The sequence below is a fragment of the Cinclus cinclus genome, chromosome 2, assembly GCF_963662255.1.
Source record: "Cinclus cinclus chromosome 2, bCinCin1.1, whole genome shotgun sequence".
NCBI lineage: Eukaryota > Metazoa > Chordata > Aves > Passeriformes > Cinclidae > Cinclus > Cinclus cinclus.
Window position 1 is genome coordinate 41,583,545 of NC_085047.1, and position 20,866 is coordinate 41,604,410.

The following is a 20,866-nucleotide window of genomic DNA, read 5'->3' on the forward strand; positions in this document are numbered from 1 at the left end:
TCTTTGAGGCAGGCATTAGTCACTCAGCATGTTTTGTAAAGTGATGTGTTCAGTCACAGTCCTCTCTAAGCAAAAAAAAAAAAAAAAACAATAAAACAACGTCTTGAAAAATTCATTGAATAAGGCAATTTCTTCAAAGGGGATAAAATAGTTAGGAGCAAAATTCTCATTTAATCTTACTAGATCATGGGATAATTCCCATAACTGTGAGATTACTGACACCACTGTGAATATTGCTGTTTTAATTGTTTGCTAATTAGTAGTTCATGGGGAAGACCAAATTGCAGCTTGGCATGCTGCATTGTGGCACAATTTTGGCCTCCCTGTCTCCTACACTCCATCTGTTCTTCCCTTCACTTCCACTGACTGTGAGCAGGGGACTATGCTTGCTCATGGACACAGATGAGAAAGCAAATTTCACCAAGGAGAAATAATGATTTGGCTATTCTGGACATTTAAAGTATAACTGAAGAAGGCTTTCCTCCTCCCTCTTCCCTAAAATAGTATTGCATTAAAATAATAAAACCCCTCTAGTCTCAGCTTTTAAGGCTTTGGACCAGAGATAAAAGCAACGAAGTAACATCATGGGGGAAACATAAACAAAGAAAAAAAAAAGAATGAAACATCTGAATAATAGGTTTCAAACTAACAGAGTAGTTTTCTTTGCTCTATAGCCACAAAGTGGTATGCACATGAGAAAAGAAAACAAAAACAAACAAAAACAAAACAAAAAAGGCAAAATGCAGGCTGCAAAAACCTCTTTGAATAAATATGAAATATCACTGACATGGAACAGGTCCCTACTTCCATTTCATGTCATTTATGTCATGGTTTGAAATGCAAGAGTCTTATTCAGAGCTCAAAGATCCAATTGCTATTCTCCAAAATCATAAAATACCTGGCATAAATGTGTGTACATTTTACCTTACACTTGACCTTTAGCCGATATTTCTTTAAAAGCTGTAAATAACATGACCTGTCAGAGATGAATCTGTATAATGAATGAATAATAATGAAATGTGTAAGAAGAAGAAAATTAACTCCATCCCAGTTAAAACCAGGACGTTCTCTAATTCAAATCAGTGGCCTTCACATTAGTCTGACAAGAACCTCCTGTTTTCTGAAGGATCATAGAGGAAAAGCTATATAGAGACACTTGGCAGAAAGATTGCTTTTATAAGCCATGGGAATTTCAGATGAGGCTCAAGAGAAGTCAAGAAAATGTCTCAGGAAGGTAGCAAATATAATTCTGAGTGTCTCTCTGGTAAGCTGCTAAGGTTCATTAGATGTAGAATATGATTATTGAATGGTTATAGTGAAATATTATCCAAAATTTTCAAAATTGCTTAATAGTTGCACCCCTGTCCTCAATTTTCTCATTATTATTCCATCATTTGTTTACAGGTATGAAGCAGTGTAGCCAACAAATATCAAAAGAAGGAGCTTAGCATTTAGTTGTGGTGTTGACTTTGGGAGATTAATTTTTTGCATTAAAAAAAATATACTTTAGAAAGTCAAGGGGCTGGGACACCATCACTAATAAATTTAGACTGCTGGGTGAAAAATGCATCATTTGGAAAAATTTGCTCTTTTTGTTAGGGGGCACTGTGTTGTTTTGGTTTGAATTACAATTTTTTTTGAGAATGCCTGCACTTGGTTGGGAAATTGAAAACAGACATTGAATTTAAAATATGTTTTATACACTCTGAGTGCCAGCACAGACATTCCACATTTGCTGGAGCTGATGCTCAGGTATTCTCTCTTTAATTCACTGGTCGTGCCTAAGTCTCTTGACCATAGTTCCTACCTATCTCATGCAGCATTTGCTTTATTCCACTTCCCACATTCAGACCCCTTAATATGGAGAGAGACAGAGAGAGATTCTTCCTAAGAGATTATCTCTTCCTAGCCAAAAAACAGAGCAAAGGCATTCACACTGTTCCTCCTGTATCTATTCATTGTGTGTAACAATGTCTTCCATGGGGTACTGCAATATTATACCAAGTATTAAGAAGGAATTGAAAGAACGGATCACCCAGGATTCTACTCCTTTCTTTTAGATAAATCCCAGGCGTGACAATACTGTCAACAGCAGAAGTCTTTTTATCCCCTGCAGGTTCAAAAATATTTTTTTCTCTTCCCTGTTCAACATACTTGCTAAACCAACCATCAGTATTATGAAATGCTCCATGCTAAATGCTTGACATATGCTGGTGATGCACAGCTGTACCTCCTGTTTTATCAGGAAACAGAAAACACTGCCATCCAGATTCTCACTGCCTGGAGAAATAAAGCACCAGCCAAATATTAGTGGCATAAACATAAGGAGGAGCTAAAGATAAAATAACTAGGAAGTTTCTCCATTATCCATAGATGTAATGTCCCTCAAAGTCATGAACATTTTGCATTGGGTAACAACTGAAAAAATAAAAAAAGGAAAAAAAAAAACCCAAAACATCAGCAGTTGGTGGAAATATGACATTTGAGCACTTCTACCTCACAGGAAACACTAAGTGACACAGATGTTATATATAAAGAAGCACTGAACATTTCTTCTCCACACTTTTGATCACTTAACCCTTTTGCTGAGGTGGGGAGGAATGGGAAAGACAGACAGATGCAAAATGTCATTATGATCAGAATTTTAATCTCCTCTCTAGTATTACCACTAATACACAGGGTGGAATGACAATCAAACACCTCCTTCTGTGGTTTTACTTCAACCAGTAAATGATGTTTGGTGTTCAAAGTGGTGGCAAAATCAGTAGACTTGGGCTGCTCCAAGCAACACTTTGATATCAAACTTATTCAGATCCTATACAGTTAGAACTAGTAAATGTCCTAAACTCTACTTAGTATCGGTTGGCAGAATTACACATGCAATTTTCACTAAAGCCCCAATTACAGTGCTCTTTTATTCACATTAACCTTTTTATGTGAGAAGACAAACATGCTTCATGAAACTCAAAGACCTTTACATAGATCAGAGAATTTAATTCTAACCATTTACCACAGATTAAGAATCAGATTAAGAATGTATTAGTGGCAATACCCAGCTGGAAGGATGAACATGCAAAACTGGGTCATATCAACAGCTTTGGCCAGCGATTATGCAGATAAATGTGATAATCTAAACTGAATACCAGAGTGTAGATCTTTCCCTAAAAGCCATATTTGGAATGATTTTAATATTGTTGCCTATTTAATCAACTATTGTAGCCGCCCTACTAACCATCTGTCCTAAACACATGCTGGATATCTGGTGCTTGGATTACAGAATCTTTGGAGGCTCCAGATTTTACTAGACTGGAAATTGTTTGGGTAGATGAAAGCCTTATTAGCAACTAAAAGCTAAAAACTTCAGTTTTCCTTGCTTTCTGAAGTTTGTGATGTTCAGGTATGTACATCAAAACAAAATGGTAATTTGGTATAGATTTGACTATGTTGTTGCTCACAGGAAAAAATAGCCCTGTCAAAAGCAACTGATTTTGTCCCAAAAAAATCTACTATGTAACCAAAGTGGTTTAAATTCATTTGGAAATGGTAATTTTTTCACAGTAATATTTTTCCTTTTGAATAACAAGTTTTGAAGACCAGCTTCTTTTGAGTACTAAGAAATATATAATATTTCTCAAAACAGAATTATAGAATATAATCTCAAAACAAAGTTGGTGGCTGAGTAGCTATCCAGAATACAGAAATATAGAGTAGTTTTCTCTGCCAGAGGTCTGAGTGCAATGTAGTCAGAAAAGGCAAAATAATATCTTGATTTCATAAAATAAGTTCAGTTGCTGAATGTGGAAAGAAAAAGTCACACTGTCAAATGAAAATTGCCAAAGAATATGTCAACCTGTATAATTCAGTAATAATGACCTGATATCTGAAAGGGTTAAAATAAAATAGTAGACATGGTTTTCACAGGATTAGCCAAACATAGTAGAAAAAAGAAAAGATTGGTGGTACTGTAAGAAATGAAATAGTCATTGATAGGGAGAAGTTTCTTCTTACAAATCAGTTTTAAGACATTTACTGTAGGTACTAATAATTCAGTCTTTCACAGAACCATTTAAAATGGTATTTTCTATGTTTATCTTACAGAATTCATTGTTAAACAGAATCTGAAGAGTTTACTGACTTCACAATGGAAGATAATGGCTCAAAAATCAATTATTGGATTCCAATTGCAGTCAATTGTGAAGATTATTTAGGGAATAAAAAATAAAAAGAAATATCATAATGACTTATTCAAGGATTTTAAATACTTCATCAAGAGCTCTAGTTTTATTACCATAAATCAGAAGATAAATTCCAATGCAAATGAAGAAAAATCACTCATTTTCTGAAAGAGGAAAAGTAGAGTGGCAGAATAAAGGATGTCTTTAGCAATGGTTATATAGTCAGTGAATGCAGCTTCCTCATTTTGCTCATCCCTGAAGAATTTTCTTTAAACTTTCCTCAATCTTTCCTAGTTCTAGTCAGGAAGGCTTCCTCATTTTTTTTGCAAAGTGACTGTCTAAGTGTTTGTGTTGTATATTTCTTCACTCTTTCCTTCATAAAAAGACTTAACTGCCTGGCTACATTTTCAGTGCCATATGGAGCAGTCACACACAGGTTTGCAGCTCTCAGCTTTGCTTCCTGGATGTGAAAACATAGGAGAACTCTTTCTGATCTGGCCCTGCTACCATTAGAAGAGGATAAAACATGGTTGCAGGTGGGCTATGGAGTCTTCCAAAGGACCAAATCTCTTTTTCTTGATAATACTGTCTTTTTATGGATATTTCTTCTTTCTGTCAGGGTATAAAAGCCCAGGATTTGCTTCATTTGGGGCCCCTTCTCAGAGGAACTTCCTTGAGATGCTATTTTGTTATTTAGTTACTGCACCAAGATTAAGTATTTTTAAGTATCAAGACATTTGAAAGGCTGTTATGGGAAATTTGGGGTCGAGATGGTAAAGAAATTTGGTCTATCTAAGCATGACTTTCTGATATGGCTCCTGGATGGTCACACAGGTAACTTTCTTAGACATGAAAATGTGTTATGAATGGAATCAAAATCAAATCAGTTTTAGTTCTACCAAAAAGAAAACAAGAAAGCCAGGAAGACTGTGTAGTAAATCTATTATTTCCTGTCTATGAGGCTCCTGATACTTTCCTTTCTTTGTAAATGACCAAGAGAATCTTAATCATTCTGATGTTATTGTCTTGTCCCCCTTTTAAAGGGGGACTAAATTAACCTGAAATCCATCCAGTCTACATAATTATTGAATTTTGTATCTCTCAGAATCTGGACAGAGTGGGATTATTTTATTCTCTTAGCAGACACAAAGATATACATCCAATCTGTTCACAAAAGGTTTAACATCTATACCTGGTCTGAAAATTGATTTTTCCTCTTATGAGAAATAAGTATTTGTAGATCCCAACTCATTTCACAGAATCACGTAATATTCTGACTTGGAAGAATCATTTTGCCAAACTCTTAAGCAAATGGTTCATACGGGTATCCCAATCTAGAATAAAACAAATTATATCCAAAAGGGATAATTTCCTTCTGTTGACTATAAGAGGAACCCAGCTGAGTAACTCTGCTGTACACAACAAACTTGTGTATGTCTAGGATAGGCTGATATCAGTTTGTCCTATAGCAATTGAAATAGGCCCAATATCTAATTCTAGTAGGAACTCTAACACCTTTCACAGTTATATTGTGGTGATTCAAAAAGGTAGTGGAAACCCTGTGGTGACAGAGCAATAGCTGAACAGGATGAAAAATGTGAGGTTTTAGAAATATTTTGGGGTCAGAATTAACTACTCTGAATAAATCAGGAGAGAAAGTGATAGAGGAAATTAGTTAGAGGTCATGATGGAGAAGTGGCAGGATTGATGCCCAGACAACTGGGTAGTCATTTATGGTACTCATTTACCATTTATATTTAATCACAGAACCTGAAGCATAAAAGTAAATGTCACAGCAGATTTTAAATGCAGATGACTATGTGGCCTGTCCCATCTCACAGCCTGTGCAGCCAACTAGCACAGTCATAAGTGGAATAGATACACTTACTCAAATGTGTCTATTTAACATAACTCACTGAAAATAACACAGAAACACTAGAATTCTGTATTTTTCACTTTATCTAACAAAGTCCTTGCTATCACTGACTTCTGTCCAGTGTTAATACGAGATACATTAAAGTTAACAGAAGAAATGTATTCTATAAAAGATAGGACAGAGCTTTTCTGTGCGCTAATGTTTACTTTTGATGGATAAGGCATTCAAGACAGTAGCCTTCATTTCCCTAATTTTCTGTTCAGATGTTGAAATTCATAGGTGGGCACTTATTCAAACAGTTCTGTTGTTCATCACTATTACATTCATTATACTTTAAGTAACTGAAAGTGCAAAGATGGAAATGGGAAGCAGAAGGGATAATTAAGTTCCTAATGTGGAAGCAGCTATACAATGGATTGGCACAGTGAGAGTGGAAAACTTGTCTATATGATACAGGGCAGTCTGCCAGCATTTTAGGTTATCTGGTAATCAACTCCAGACATTTAACACTCGCAAATTCATATTCAAAACTAAATAGGGCTTGGCAATAATATTTTGTTCATTGAAATGTTGTGCCACACTGGAATCAGCTCGTGAAATAACTTGTTAACCAGTATCCTGAAGCAATAAACATGAAATTAAAAAATGTTCAATAGTCGACATCAATCATAGGTTAACATTTCCAAAAGAACTGTCTCATAAACAAGTTTAATAACCATAGCCTAGAATACAGATAGGAAGCGCAAACATGAGCAAAAAGTAATCTTTAAGAGACAAAACATGAAGGGATGAGGCAAGAAAACTTGGGACCATATTTACAACATAAGATATCAAGTGAAAATCAGTGGCTTAAATATTCAGGTCTGTTGAACTTATTAAAAAGAGAAAAACATACAGTGCCCCTCCAAAGGGCACAGACTGTTCCTTTGTGGGTCCTCCACAGGGTCAAAAGTCCTACCAGAAAACCTGTTCCAGTGAGGGCTCTTATTTCCATGGGTCTGCAGGTCCCTGCTGGGACCCTGCTCCAGCCGGGGCTTCCCACGGGCTCACAGCCTCCTTTCAGGCATCCACCTGCTCCAGTGTAGGGTCCAGCTCCTCCAGGGGCTGCAGGTGGATCTCTGCATCCCTGTGGTTCTCCAAGTGCTTCTGGGGCACAGGTGCCTCACTGTGGTCTGCACGATGATCTGCAGAGGAATCCCAGCTCCAGTGTCTGGATCACCTTCTTCTCTCATTTTCCACAGACCTTGGTGTCTGTAGGGTTGTTTCTCTCACATACTCTCACTTCACTCTTCTCTGGTGACCATTACATCCATGCAATAACTTTTTTATTTTATTTCTTCTTCTTAAATTTGTTATCACAGAATGTTACCACTATTTCTGATTGGTCCAGCCTTGGCCAGGAGCACATCCATCTTGGATCTGGCTGGTTTTCACTCTGCTGGACATGGGGGAAGCTTCCAGCAGCTTCTCATGTTGGCCATACAAACCCAATATACCAATGCCCCAAAATCCATCTTATAATTACGCATTCTGATATTAATGAGTTGGTCCTAATAAGTCCTTTTGCAATTTTTGTTTTCAATTAGATTTTTGTTGTAAACAGATTCCTCACCCATAGCCTCAACTTTTAATGGCAATATGAGTAAACTAGTATGTGGTTATCAGAAATGTGCTAGATCAGTGGTCAAAAGCAGTTGTCTCCCAGCTACTGTGCATGATCTCTGCTGGAAAAAAATCACACTTCAGATGAAGGAAGTCTATCACATATTTAAAACTGTAGAAACTGTTGTGGTTATAAACCACAATTTATTTAGATTTTCATTCCAAAACCACTTATGATCATAATATTAATTTTGTCTGCAGTTCTTTGATTGCCCCAAGTGAGCACATCCCCTTTAATATCACTTCAACTAAAACACTCTGATGCAACACAGAATAGGAGGAATACAGCATAATCACATATATGTCAAATAAATCTCTACCTGACTTTTTTTTTAATGTTGTGAGCTCACTAATAAGTCTTAAACTATAGTATCGGTCTAAATTTCTTATATCATTTACATAAGGCTTTTACCATTAAACTTGCTCATTAATAAATTATAGAGGCCTTTGGTAACATTCAACCTGTTCATAAAATAGTTGTAATATTAATAATTCATGACAGAAATTCATGTTTTTGTTATCTTTACTAATTCTGCAACCTATCAAAGGAATTTATTTTTAAATTAGTGAAAGACAAGAATACAAGCTCAATGAATTAATTTATTCCAAATATTGGGATCTCACAGCATAGGTGAAGTAACAGCTAAACCCAGCATATTATTACTTTTCCTTTTATAATTGAATCATACATATTTAAAGGAAATAAGATTACTTTTAATTCTAAGATAACAATGTTGGATGACTTTTTTTTCCAAAGGGCAACGCAACTTTAAGCAGATCTGCCACCTGGGAGATAACCTCTAAGGAGCTGCTATGTCTAAAAGGAGAATCTTTTTTAATGCAGTCGTGCCCTTAGCTTATCTCACAGAGGATATTAAAAGGAAGAAAGAAAAATACTTTCTCATAACTATATTACAAAAAACTAACAAAAGCCCCCAGACAGTAAGTTCACCTTCTTTGCTTGATTCCCGAGGATTTATTAAAGCTTTATCCCCATCATTTCCAATATTGGTACACATGCTTAACTGTAGACAAGGTTTCCCTGTGCTAGGGTAACCAGGACAATATGAAAGCAGCCCTCAGCAGATTTCTTATTGCTAAGAAAATGTCCTTAGTAAACATCTTTCTTTTTCATAGCACTTTGTGTTTAAATATTTTTTTTTATATGTGTCAAAAAATGATAGCTGACTCTTCTCACAAATAAAAAATCAAAATAAGGCAAACAAAACTATATTGCTTTCCTTTTAGCTACTTAATTTCATCTACCCTAGAACGACTATGACATTCAGAATATGTGGAGAAGAATTTTCATTATTTATTTTTTTGAAAATAAAGATCATAATAAATTTCACATTGCATTTTTTTTTTTTTCCAGAATGCTTTCCTTGGATGATCACAGCTTTGCCTTCTGGCCTCAAAATGTATGATCATCTGAGTTTCCTCTTCATCCTCTGTCTCCTGGGGCTAGAGATAGAACAGATAGCTTATAATGATATCGTGCTCTTTCAACTTTATTTCAATGCAGCCAAACACATCCTTCAAAACTTCAGGAAAGAGCTTTCTGGTTGTTTATTTACTTTTTTTTTTTTTTCTTATCAGATGCAAAATTTGCTGTGTCTTCCATTCCTTATTTCCTCTTTGTTCAAATACTGGAAGACACTCTCTCCTGTAATTTAAGGATACAGCAAAGGATGAATGAGAATTTGATAGCCACAGAAAAGTGTGACTCTTGGATGTTTATTTACTAGAATATAGATATATATTGTCTACTCTGTTTAGGTTAAAAGTTGCCTAGGTTAAAAATCATCTAGGTTTATACAGTCTAACTGCTTAAAAATCTCACTGCCTAAAACTTCTAAGTTGTTTTCATTTCCTTAAACTTCATCAAGATGTATCAGTGTGAAACATAATGGCTGTGTAAACACTGAATAATCTTGAGATCCCAGCTCTCTGTTCATAAAATCTTGAACATCCTTATTATTTGCTCCTTTTGAAGGATAAGGAGCAAAAACAAATGTAGTTTCAAACTTGTAAGTTCTTCTAGAAGACTTTACTAAAGCAAATCTGAGTTAATGATGCCTGTAAAAAAGACTAATATAAAGGTCTTGCAGAAGGCTTAGCTTTGCAAAGGAAGTCCAGGAGTACTTGTTGCTTCTTATTTATTTTTTAATAAATATTCAAATATACTATGTTTACTATATTTTGTGCTCAGAACCATAAATTTATTTAGGCACCAGGAAGCCTATGAGTACTGGAATGTCTCCTTCAGACATCCAGAAATCAGAGAAGTCAATGAGTGAGCTTTGGGTTTCAACATGTAGGATGGGTGCAGATCCAGAGGTCAAACCAGGCCTCTAAAAATCTTCCATCACATATATCTGGCTCTGGAAGAGTGTATGGCATATACACTTCCAGAACAAACTACTGTCAGCCATGCCTCCATTAAGCAGGAGCATTTGTTCTTCACGCCACATGTTGCCTACTTTTGCCAAAGAAAAAATGGTTGTATTATCCTTGCCAAAAATATACTCTGTGTATGCTTTACAATTGAGATACCCTGAGGTGCCCAAAATGGAATCCATGGATTTGGCATTAATGAAGATTGGAAGGGGGGGAGGGGGGGGGGGAGGGGAAAGCATTTTAAATAAAAGTAAACAAAAATAATCTATTTTTTAGCCTTTCCCTCCCCACTCCCCCCCTCCCCCCCCCATAGTATCTAGTGCTCTTGTGCTAGAATGAGTTGATGCCAGAACTTGAAAATACTATTGGTGACTAATAAACCTCAGTACGAATGTTGTCCCTGGTTATCATGGAGTTTTGTAAGATGTATCATGTTTATGTATAATTAAGGTTTGCATGGCAATGCTGAAATATTTGTGCAAAAGGATTTTGAGGTAATTTGACAATAACCTCAGAAAACATATGGTCTAAATATTTCCTGGCTTTGTTTCTTCTGCCCACTTCTGTCTGGATGGTTGTAGGTTAGGGAATAAAGAAATCATTGGATATGGAAGACTGATTCTTTTTTTAAGTAGCTGAAAATAAATTTGTTGGGGTTTGGGGTGTTTTTTTGTTATTTTTATTTATTATTCCTTGAATGGAAAGTAAATTTAAAAATATATTACTAAAATACAATTAGGTATATGTAAATAGTCAGCTTTTTAGAATGAAATTTTACTTTTAAAAGTTATTGAAGAAAACACCTGTTTTTAACATTTGCATTAGCACATATGGTATTAATATTTTGTATCAGGTAAGTTACTTATATGATCAATGTCTGTCACAGCGCTGTGCTTTACAATATGTATTTAAAAAAAAAAAAATCACACTCTAGAAAGAAAATCCCCTTGATGCTATGAAATATGAAAAGGGGCAGTTTTGCTTATTGGCTCTTCCATCTACAAACTGTACAGAATTTAGTTAAAGGCAATATTACTGTGCATCTGTTTTAACCAGACGTATGGCTTTTGTCATCAGCACTAGAAAAAAAAAACAAAAAAAACACCAGCATAAATGACCAAATCCATATGCTACTGGCACTTATCTTTGTCACTTGTGTAGCATAAATTATACTAAATTAACTTAGCATATTTTAAAAATGAATAATTTTTGTTCATATCCTTTTCTCAGTGTTATTTTTTGTTTCATCTTCTTCTAATGGGGGTTCATTGCTCTCAAGTGGCAACAGAATTAGAAAAGCATAGTAAGCTTTTAAAAATTGTGCACTCTTGCAGAAAGTTACACTTCTGTGTCCTGTTTAGGAGGCTTGGTTTGCAGGGTAGCAGACACCAGCCAATTACATGCACAGCCTGGCCAGTCTGCCCACTCACTATGAGTCCTCTCTGTTGTAATGAGCTTGATCAGACTCTAAATTAGGCTTCTCCATTTTTATGCTGATTAAATTATTCCCTTGTGTGTGATTCATGACATAGCAAAATAAGGGTTGTGGAAAATATGCCGATAATTTTTGCTATCAGTAACATTTCTAACAAACCAATTGCATAAAAAAATAACATCAGAATTTGCTGATAGCAACATTTCCTCCATTCTGTCTCTGTTTTGCCTCACTTGGCTTTCGATACTGTTGTAGAGGCTGTTCCTGTAGGCATTGATACATACTCTGGTTTAAAAGCCTGAGGACAAGAGTAGTTTGCATAAAGAGCTTGAGGATTCAGAATGTTGGAGGACTTTAGGAACAGTTTAGATAAGCCATTGATTGAAAGTTCTACTGGTGGGAATAAAAGGTCAGCTACCTTCCAGTGCTAGTTTTCTCTGGTCTTGTGATTCAATGTTTTCTAGGTTGCTAGTGGAAACAAAGTTGTGGACATCCAACAAATTCTTGCAGACCTCATAAACCTCATCATCCAGGGCTTAACTTTTCCTTTTTCTTAAGCAAAAATGAGGTTCCATAGCTTCCTTGGGTCACTGCTTTCAGCATTTAACTATCTACATAGTTATAAATTTTTTCCTAATATGAAACCTTCTTCTCCCTTTTAAGCTCGTTTGTTCTTATCCTGTCCACAGTGAACATGGAAAATGATTGATCACCAATTAAAGACTCCTTATATTGTCATAAGATTAAATAATAAAATACAATGACTAACACAGTCCACCTGATGCCCTCAGAGTTCCTTCCAGTGGAACTTTCCTTGCGGAAGATTTCATATATCTGGAGAAATACTATTATTATCAGAGGCTGAAATTACTGTAGTGATTACCTTCAGTGGAATTAGTCATCTTTCCTTGGGTTGAATTAGTCATCTTCTAGGGTTTTGAGGGGTTTTTGCAATTTGCATTTGCTCCCGCAGAACTCATGCTAATAAGAACTAGTTATATATCTTATATATAGATTTATAAAAAAAAAATGTAATCATTTCCAGTTTGCTAAAACTTATCTGTTTATTTTTATTACATCTTTGTGTACATTGGCTCTCTCGGTGAAACAGGGAAGGAATGTGTATTTTCAACCTATATTCACATGTTAAAAATCTATGAGAATTTTTGTAAGATATATGTGTGTGTGTATATATATGTGTGTGTATATATATATATATATATATATATATATATATATATATATATATGAGTCCTATTAAAGCACTGAAGTCACGGTAAAATTTTCTCATATATATCAACTGTTAATTTTTGCTTCTTTTAAATAATTCACTCACTGCAGGTAAAATGGAAAATTCTTTTTATTATCCTTTCCTTGACAGTATTTCATAAGTTGGAATACTGTCTTTATACCCTTTTCAGGGCTACCTAAAAACAGAGGCCAGACAAAATTAAGAGAATAAAAAGCAGTTATATTTATTAAAGGGATTTCATGGACATTTGGGGCAGATGAACCCACTTCATGTACATTTAGGGCACCCCCCCCTCCCCTGAAGGGCTACACCCAAAAATGGACAGCAGGTCATGGATTTCCATACTTTTATAAGTTTGGTTCATTTGCATATTCGGCGTTAATCTTCCAATTACAGTTTCAGGTAATGAAGTCATTTTACCCTAAGTTTGCTCTGCCCCCCAACTCACTCTTGTTTACATCTCTCAGGGCCCGAGACAGTAAGATATCCTTGATTCCCAGGCTTGGAGAGGAATTGTTTGGTCTGACCAAAATGGGAAAACAGTAGCTAAGACAGAGTTAACATGGAGTTCACTAAAGAATTTCATGAATTATATGAAAAATACAAAAGCTAAAAACCTAAGGCATCACTTCTTTCTTGAACTTCTTCTTAAAAATTCAGTTTCTTCAAGGTTTTCTAGTAGACACATTTCTAAGCCTGGTTTAACATGTTTGTTTTTCTCTGTCCTTCTCTCATTTTTTTTTGCATCTTATTTAAGCGCAGTGTCCCCAGAATCTAAAAGAGCCCTAAATTTGAAACTCCAAAATAATCCACTAGAATTTACATTATCGTCTTGTTATATAAGTAATTTCTGTTAGGCCAAACCAGATTTTGTTGTTTTTTTTTTCTGCAACTGTGGGGCTTTACTGACTAATTCAACTAATGATCCATCACAACTGCCACATTTTTCTGCATCATATAACTGCTTCATTCTTTACCTGTATATTTTTTTTATTCTTTCTGTGTTTCCTTATTGAATTTTGTATTTTTGTTTTTGAGCTTTTTCTTCAATTTAGCAAAATGATTTTTAAATCTTATACTGTTCTACAGAGTGTTTATAAACTCTTATAGCTCAGAAAATTTAAAAATGCTTTTAGTGTACTTCAATCAATGCAGTCAATATTGTTTTTAACAGGTGTCTAGAACAGACAGATAATATGGTTTCTCAATATAACCTGGATAATAATTATTTGAAAAAAACCCAGCCTTTGAAGACAAGTAATCTTTACAAGTCTCAAAACAGGACTGACACTGAATAATAGAATATCTGCTGTTATCAAAGTTGTCTGTATAAGACTTGTGAGGAGTTTATACTGTCGTAGTTCCATATTTCACCTGATTTCTAGTTACAGCAGCTCACAATGAGCTGTAATGTTACACCATTGCCTACCATAGTCAGGAGTTTTTTTCACTTTCTAAAGCATTTACTCCTCTGCGCTTTTGAAGGAGTCATTATACTTGATTACTTCTCTACCTGATCTAGGACTGCAAAATCTAATACTGCTGCAGGATTGTAGAGATCTAGACATGCACAAATCCTTCTTTACATCAAAGAAGTTTTTAGGGAGTTCTGGGTTTTTGCTTTGGGTTTGTTTGTTGCTTTATTGTTTCATTGTTTTATTTGGGTTTTTGGGGTTATTTTTTAAATATTCAGAGAGAGGTTATTTTGCTTGTAAATGGAGCAGAGCTGATCTGTATATCATCAAGGGACAAGGGTAGACTACTGAAATGCCTTTTCCTGAAATTACTTTTCACAGAAAAACTGGTCTTCAATGCTCTTAGAGATTTTTGCTGTTGGAGAATATAGATGGTTTTGGAAGGCAAAAGAGTCAAGTGTGCCGAAAGTACATTAGCTAATGTACGTGTGTGCTGAAATTGTGTCACAACAAGTCATGTCGTGGAGGGAGAGAAAATCCCAAAGCCACAGGAAACACAATCACTCAATTAATTCCTGCAGGATGTACATGTGACTTGGAATTCAGGAAGCAGCTCTTTCTCTTCTCAAGTAAATTTTCAATTTTTCAACTGCTAGTTCACTCCTTTTTGCCTCATTCAAGCTGTTACAGGTAAAAGCTGCCCTAACATACCTGTCCACGTGAAAGTAGAATGAGAAATCTGTTTTCAAGCTGCAGAAATGGTCTGAGAAACTCTAAGGAACAAATTGCTTCTACCACTGAGTTTCATTTGGGTTTTTATGTGGTGAAAAGATGAAGGAGGGGTGGGAACTAATTCCTTTTCAGCCCATTGCCCATTCTAAAAGGAGCCTTATTGCAAAAACTGGAACAGGTGTCCTCAATTCAATTATACTAGAGATGGCAGAAGCAGTTGGACTAGGAAGCACAGACCATGACTCCACTGTAGAGAAAACATTGCAGAAAAGATATTTTTTCAGCTTTTACTTTCGTTTTGGTGAAGATCACACAGTTTACTCATAAAGCTGCTGCACTATTTTCTGTAGACTTAGGAACAACAAATTACTATCAAAACAGTCATTTAAATAGAAATGAAAATTTAATTTAGCAATATTTCAAATGAACAAAACATTATATGATGTTGCTGGTTATGTCACCAGATTGTCACCTGTTGTGAATTACTGAGAATTGTCAGAATATATTTTCTGGCACCCAGTGTCTCATTACATAGTCGTTGATTTTCTGTATGGAGCTGACTCATGGCCAGCACAAGACACAGGCAGAGCAATGGTACTTAGTACAGAGGTAGTGTAATTAGTGTCATTCCAGGTTGGGCACTGAAGCAACCTCCCTTTGTTAAACTCTTCTGGTCACTATGACCGTCAGTAGTTGCAAATCACCCAAGTGATGTATTCTGCACTATTTTATATTCTCCATGAAATGAGGACTTGTGACCTGGCAGTAATTCAGATGAATTAGGTTCTCTTGGCAAAATTAACCTGTAAAAGTTATATCCAAGTACATGTAAATACATCTATAGATGTAAAAAGTTATATGTAAATACACAAGCAGTCTGTATAAAGTGGTCTTTGGAAAAGTGACAAAACCAGTATAACAGAAATTATTTGTACACACACTTCACAGTCATTCTACCTGCACTGTATATGCTGTCCAGCAAATTTGTCCAGAATGTGTAGACACTGAAGTCTGGTTTGTACACATTTTCTTTTCTTACCAACTAAGCAACATATATTTTAAAATATTTGTCATTAGCAAATTTCATATCATAGTAGGGATCAAACCTGTAAAAATGCATTTCTTTTCCCCTCAAAAATTCCAATGTTTCCTCCACATACTATGCTTGTATATCTATGATTCTGTTCCCCTCAGGCTTGAAATATGTAGTTAAATGATCAGTAATTTTTAATTTAAAAGAAATTGCCTAAAACTTTGCATCTTCAGTAGTGTTCCAGGTTTTGTACGTAGGGAAATTACACAGAAATCCTTTTAAATGTTTTTCATATTCTTTGCAATCTCCTTGTAGCCTATTCTTTCATGCTTGCCTTTTTTATTCTACTCACTGTAGTAAGCTCATGCACAGATTTGGACAATCTATACCTGGCATTCTGACTGGAAGCATGCTTAGACCTCCATCAAACAGTTAAGATAAAGCTAGCCCAGTGTAAGCAATGTATATGATACATACATAAAATACAACATATTATGAGACATGCTTGTAGTTCAGATTGTTCTGAAAATCCTTTCAGAAATAGGCATAGGTCCTCACTTCTGGCAAGGTAAATTTTTTGTAAATATCAAAATATTCTAGTGCAGCACATTCCTTGTTTCTACAATTTCAAAGAAACCAAGTGATTGAAGTGAACACGACAAGACACGATAGCAATTGATTAATGTATTGTGAAACATTTGCCCCATATGAATCAATATAAGATTGTTAGTGTATTGTAGTGGAGATAATTCATTCTCATTCTCAAAGGACCAGCTGTACATTATTTCCTTTCATGGATTTGAAGCAAAGAAACACTTCAAACTTTTAGAGTGTGACAAATATAAGAATACTTTTTTCACACTGGAAAAATGCATATTTTCTCCCACTGTGAAGGTGTACTTATTATTAGTGGAGTCAGGTCAATAAATAGCTATAAAAGTCCAAAATTTATGTTGTCAGGAGAAGTAACATTCAGTTTTCCTTTTATTCCTTTTATTTTTCTTCCCTACAATTCTATGCATGCAAGCATATGTCACTAGAATGATGTATTTCTGAATCTCACTGAAATAAGTTCCTGCCACTATAGAATACATTAAAACTGAAAATATATGATAACAAACACTTATTAGGAGGAAGATATGGAAGAAAACCTCATGATCAAAACAAAACCCAACTTTCAGGATCAATTGAATCCAACTCAACTTGATCAATTCTACTCTGTTTTTATCATCAGTCTATTGTGACTCAGACCTCAAGCATGAATTCCTCCAAAGAGTCAGACTCATTTGCTTTGCACCAGTCTGCAAAGCTTTTACTGAATTTGGTGAGCTGAATTTTAAGTAAGAAGGCCTCCACGCTTGATAAAGCTGTTTTCAAAAGAACATCAAAGCCATTGTATGCAAAAAAAGAGCAAGGTGGAGAGTAATGGAAGAATGGATTTGAAAAGGAGAAAGGTCAGACTGTATCACAAAAACATTTCGCTTTAGAAGTCGAGTGGACATAATGTTAGTATATTATTGACTGAAATAAAACGATGAGAAGCTTTGCTTTCCTTTCTGATCACATAGGAATGTAATGATATTTTCAATTAAATTATAGTATTTTGTCATTGAAGGTGGTCTTTGAATCACTTGTTAAACATGTAAGTCTCAGAAACACACTGCTGTAGAGTATCATTGAGACCAAAAGTGGAAGATGATTTGAAAGAGAAGTGAGAAATTGTATAAATATAAAAATATCTAGCAGAATAACCATAATTATCTCAACTTGGGAAGGTATATTTAATTTTGTATTTCAAAGTTTTAGGTAATCTCTCACAGATGACAAGAAGTACCCAGTAAGGAATATTCTCTGTCATACTCTAATTGTTTTTGGTTATGGTCCATCCTGCAGCTAGCGTTCCATCCTTGACATTGGAATTTGCCAAATTGTGAATCTGGATATTTGTTTTCCCGTGAAACTAAAAATAATATTTTCGCTTCTCTTTTTCTCATCTGAGAATCTCCCAAATCTTTGGAATATGCAGCATTCCTGGGTGTTACTGAAAGTTCTATAGGTACATTTACATCCACACATAAAAAAGCTATTGTTGAGACTTCAATTTTTGCATGCAAAAGGAGAATATTAGAACCAAAATATTGATTAGACTGAAGAAAAGTTTCTAAATTACAGTAATTGTTTTTCTGGATGTATCATAGATATTGCCATATCTGGATATGGTGTTTTCTGTAGATGCGTACTTGTGCATCTGGCACAACGGTGTTCAAATTTGTTTTATTTTGCTTCAGAATACAAAACCTCTTTAAATTTGACATATATCATAGTAGATTTGAGGAATGTTCAACTTTTTTCTCATCTAAAGAGTGTATTCATTTATTTTGAACTGAGTTTTAAAATTAAAGATCCAACAACTAGTTATGTTTGCAGCTAGGTAGGTGACTGACTCACCACAGTGTTTTTAAGTGTGTTTAGTGCATTGTAAGATGGATTTACTTGAATGGAATAATCACATAGATTTCATTATCACTTTGCTTTTAAATTGTGCATCAAATTTTGCTAACTTCAGCATGCCTTAAGCATTAGAAATTCTGTTTCCAATCTTAGCTTAAAGGCATTAAGAACTCTCCTTTTTTTCACAAGGGCTTGAAGGACAATTGCAGCTAAGCAATGTCACTCAGGCATGAAAATGTTTTTAAGACTACTGAAGCTCCACCTCAATGTCTTGTAAGAGAGGGTGTATTGTTTTTATCACATAAGAGATCAGAATTCGACTATGGTAGCCATTTTATTCAGTGAATATTGAGAGGAAATGATTTTTGATGCCATAGGGTCAAAGGTGCTTTTTAAGTCAGTACTTGATATGCCAATAATGTGTAATTCAGGGAGGAATATGAAGGTGTTTGAATATTTCCAGAGGTGCAGGTGGTGTATTGATGAAATGAATGAGTTCTGAGGTGAAAGAAAAGCAGAAACCAGGGATTTATCTCACTTCATCTTAGACATGTGCAGTGTAGATATCAATGTCTGAGCCAAGTAGACGTTGCTAATCAGATTGCCTTTATAGTCAAGGGAGAGAAACAGCTGCTTTTATAGTTGGATGCATTTGATGGAATTTGGATGTCTTGCTTAGGATGATATAATTCCCACCTAAGAAGTGTCTTTTTCTTTTCATTGATGACAAAGGAATACAAAAATGACTAGCTTAGATGCAGACATGTAGATAGCTGTGTTTGGCTAAATAAACACCGCTTTGGAACACTGTTAATAGTGACAAAAGCAAATTGCTTTGCAGATCTGTTTGTGACTATTTTTATAGCAATCCAGTGTTATTGAAAATGCACAATAAGAATGTTAAAGTGTATCTGTAAATTCTATTAAAACTAAAATTGGAAAAGATTATTTCTCTAAAGTAATGTTTTGCTTTTAAAGAAGAAAAGTTCAAAAAATAAATCACTAGTTGTCTGCTACACAGTCTTTTACTGTCTGTTTTGAAAAATGCCCACAGATCAAAGGGGCTTCTTACATTCATCAAAAGAACAATGTTCTGATGTATAAAAGTAAGGAACAGCTCAGATAAGCCATAAAGAACAAATAAGCAGCATATTCAAAAGCTTGTCAGCAGCAGGTGAATCTGAAGGAGATAGTTTGCAGTCTGAAAAGAAAGCAGCACAGATCTTTCAAAGAGGTCAGACAAGAAGCTGTGAAATTCCATCCATGCTTATACACGCATAAACATGAAGTGACTTGCACAAATTCCATTTAATGTTGATAACAGTAATATGCACAGCTGTGTAATTCAAACAATGTAATGATATTTACATGTTATATTTTTTAATCGCAATGTGAGTTTAATAGCAATAACTCCATATTATCACAGTTACTATCATACTTGTCCTTCTTCGTCTTCTTCTTCTGCAAGCACTTCATGTCTTCAGCTAGGCTCACTTCCACTCCCATGTTTCTCTCCTTCATTAAGAAGGTCTTACTGCTACTTCTGGTAGCATAACCAAATGAGTCTGCAGCACTGGTTGGTACAGAGGCATCAACACTTGCTCTGTGTTGCTCATCATGGTGTGGCTCTTGGTGATGGTCCTGTGCAGGGCCAGGACCTGGACTTGATGGTGCTTGTGGGTCACTTCCAACTCAGAATATTCTGTGATTCTGTGATCATCTTTTTTATTTCCAAACTTCTTATTTCTTTCCGATCATCTTATTTTAGTGTCTTTTATTATTGTTATTCATGACTTGCGAAGAAATCTTAACTGCCTTTTCTAAATTGATGCTGAGGTCAATTTTTTCATTTAAGCATTTAGTCTGAAACGTTTAGTTTGCCTCTTTGCCAATTTTGTGGAGATGGGAAATTGTTACCCGTTCTCTCAAAAGCTAAGTAATGCTGTCTCACTGCAAAAGTTTCCATCTTAGTTCTTGTTTAAGATAATCTAAATAAAATCACTGAATGTACTCTTTCTCAGACTTTAAGATGTGTACTTTTGACCTTTATGGCAGGAAAAAAATACGATGGTTCAATTGTAAACTTTGAGATTTAACTCAGACAGTCTTTAATCCATGATGATACCACCCATCCCCCAAGCTTAATTAGCTCATTACGACTTTCTCAGAAAGATCTTGACAAAAACCACCTGAAAATACTTACTCTCTATTCTTCCCTTTCCTCTTACACACAGAGAAATGTAACATTGAAAGAAAACACTGTAACAGTGAAGGAAATATGTCAAATTCAAAGCTTACTTTGTAGTCAGTAGAAATCATCCCTGCCTTGGAGTTTCCAGCTTTGGAGACTGAAATAATGTTGATAGTTTTTAAACCTAATTCATAGTATTTTCTAGTTTTTTTTTTTTAAAACTTAATACAAGTAGATATCAATT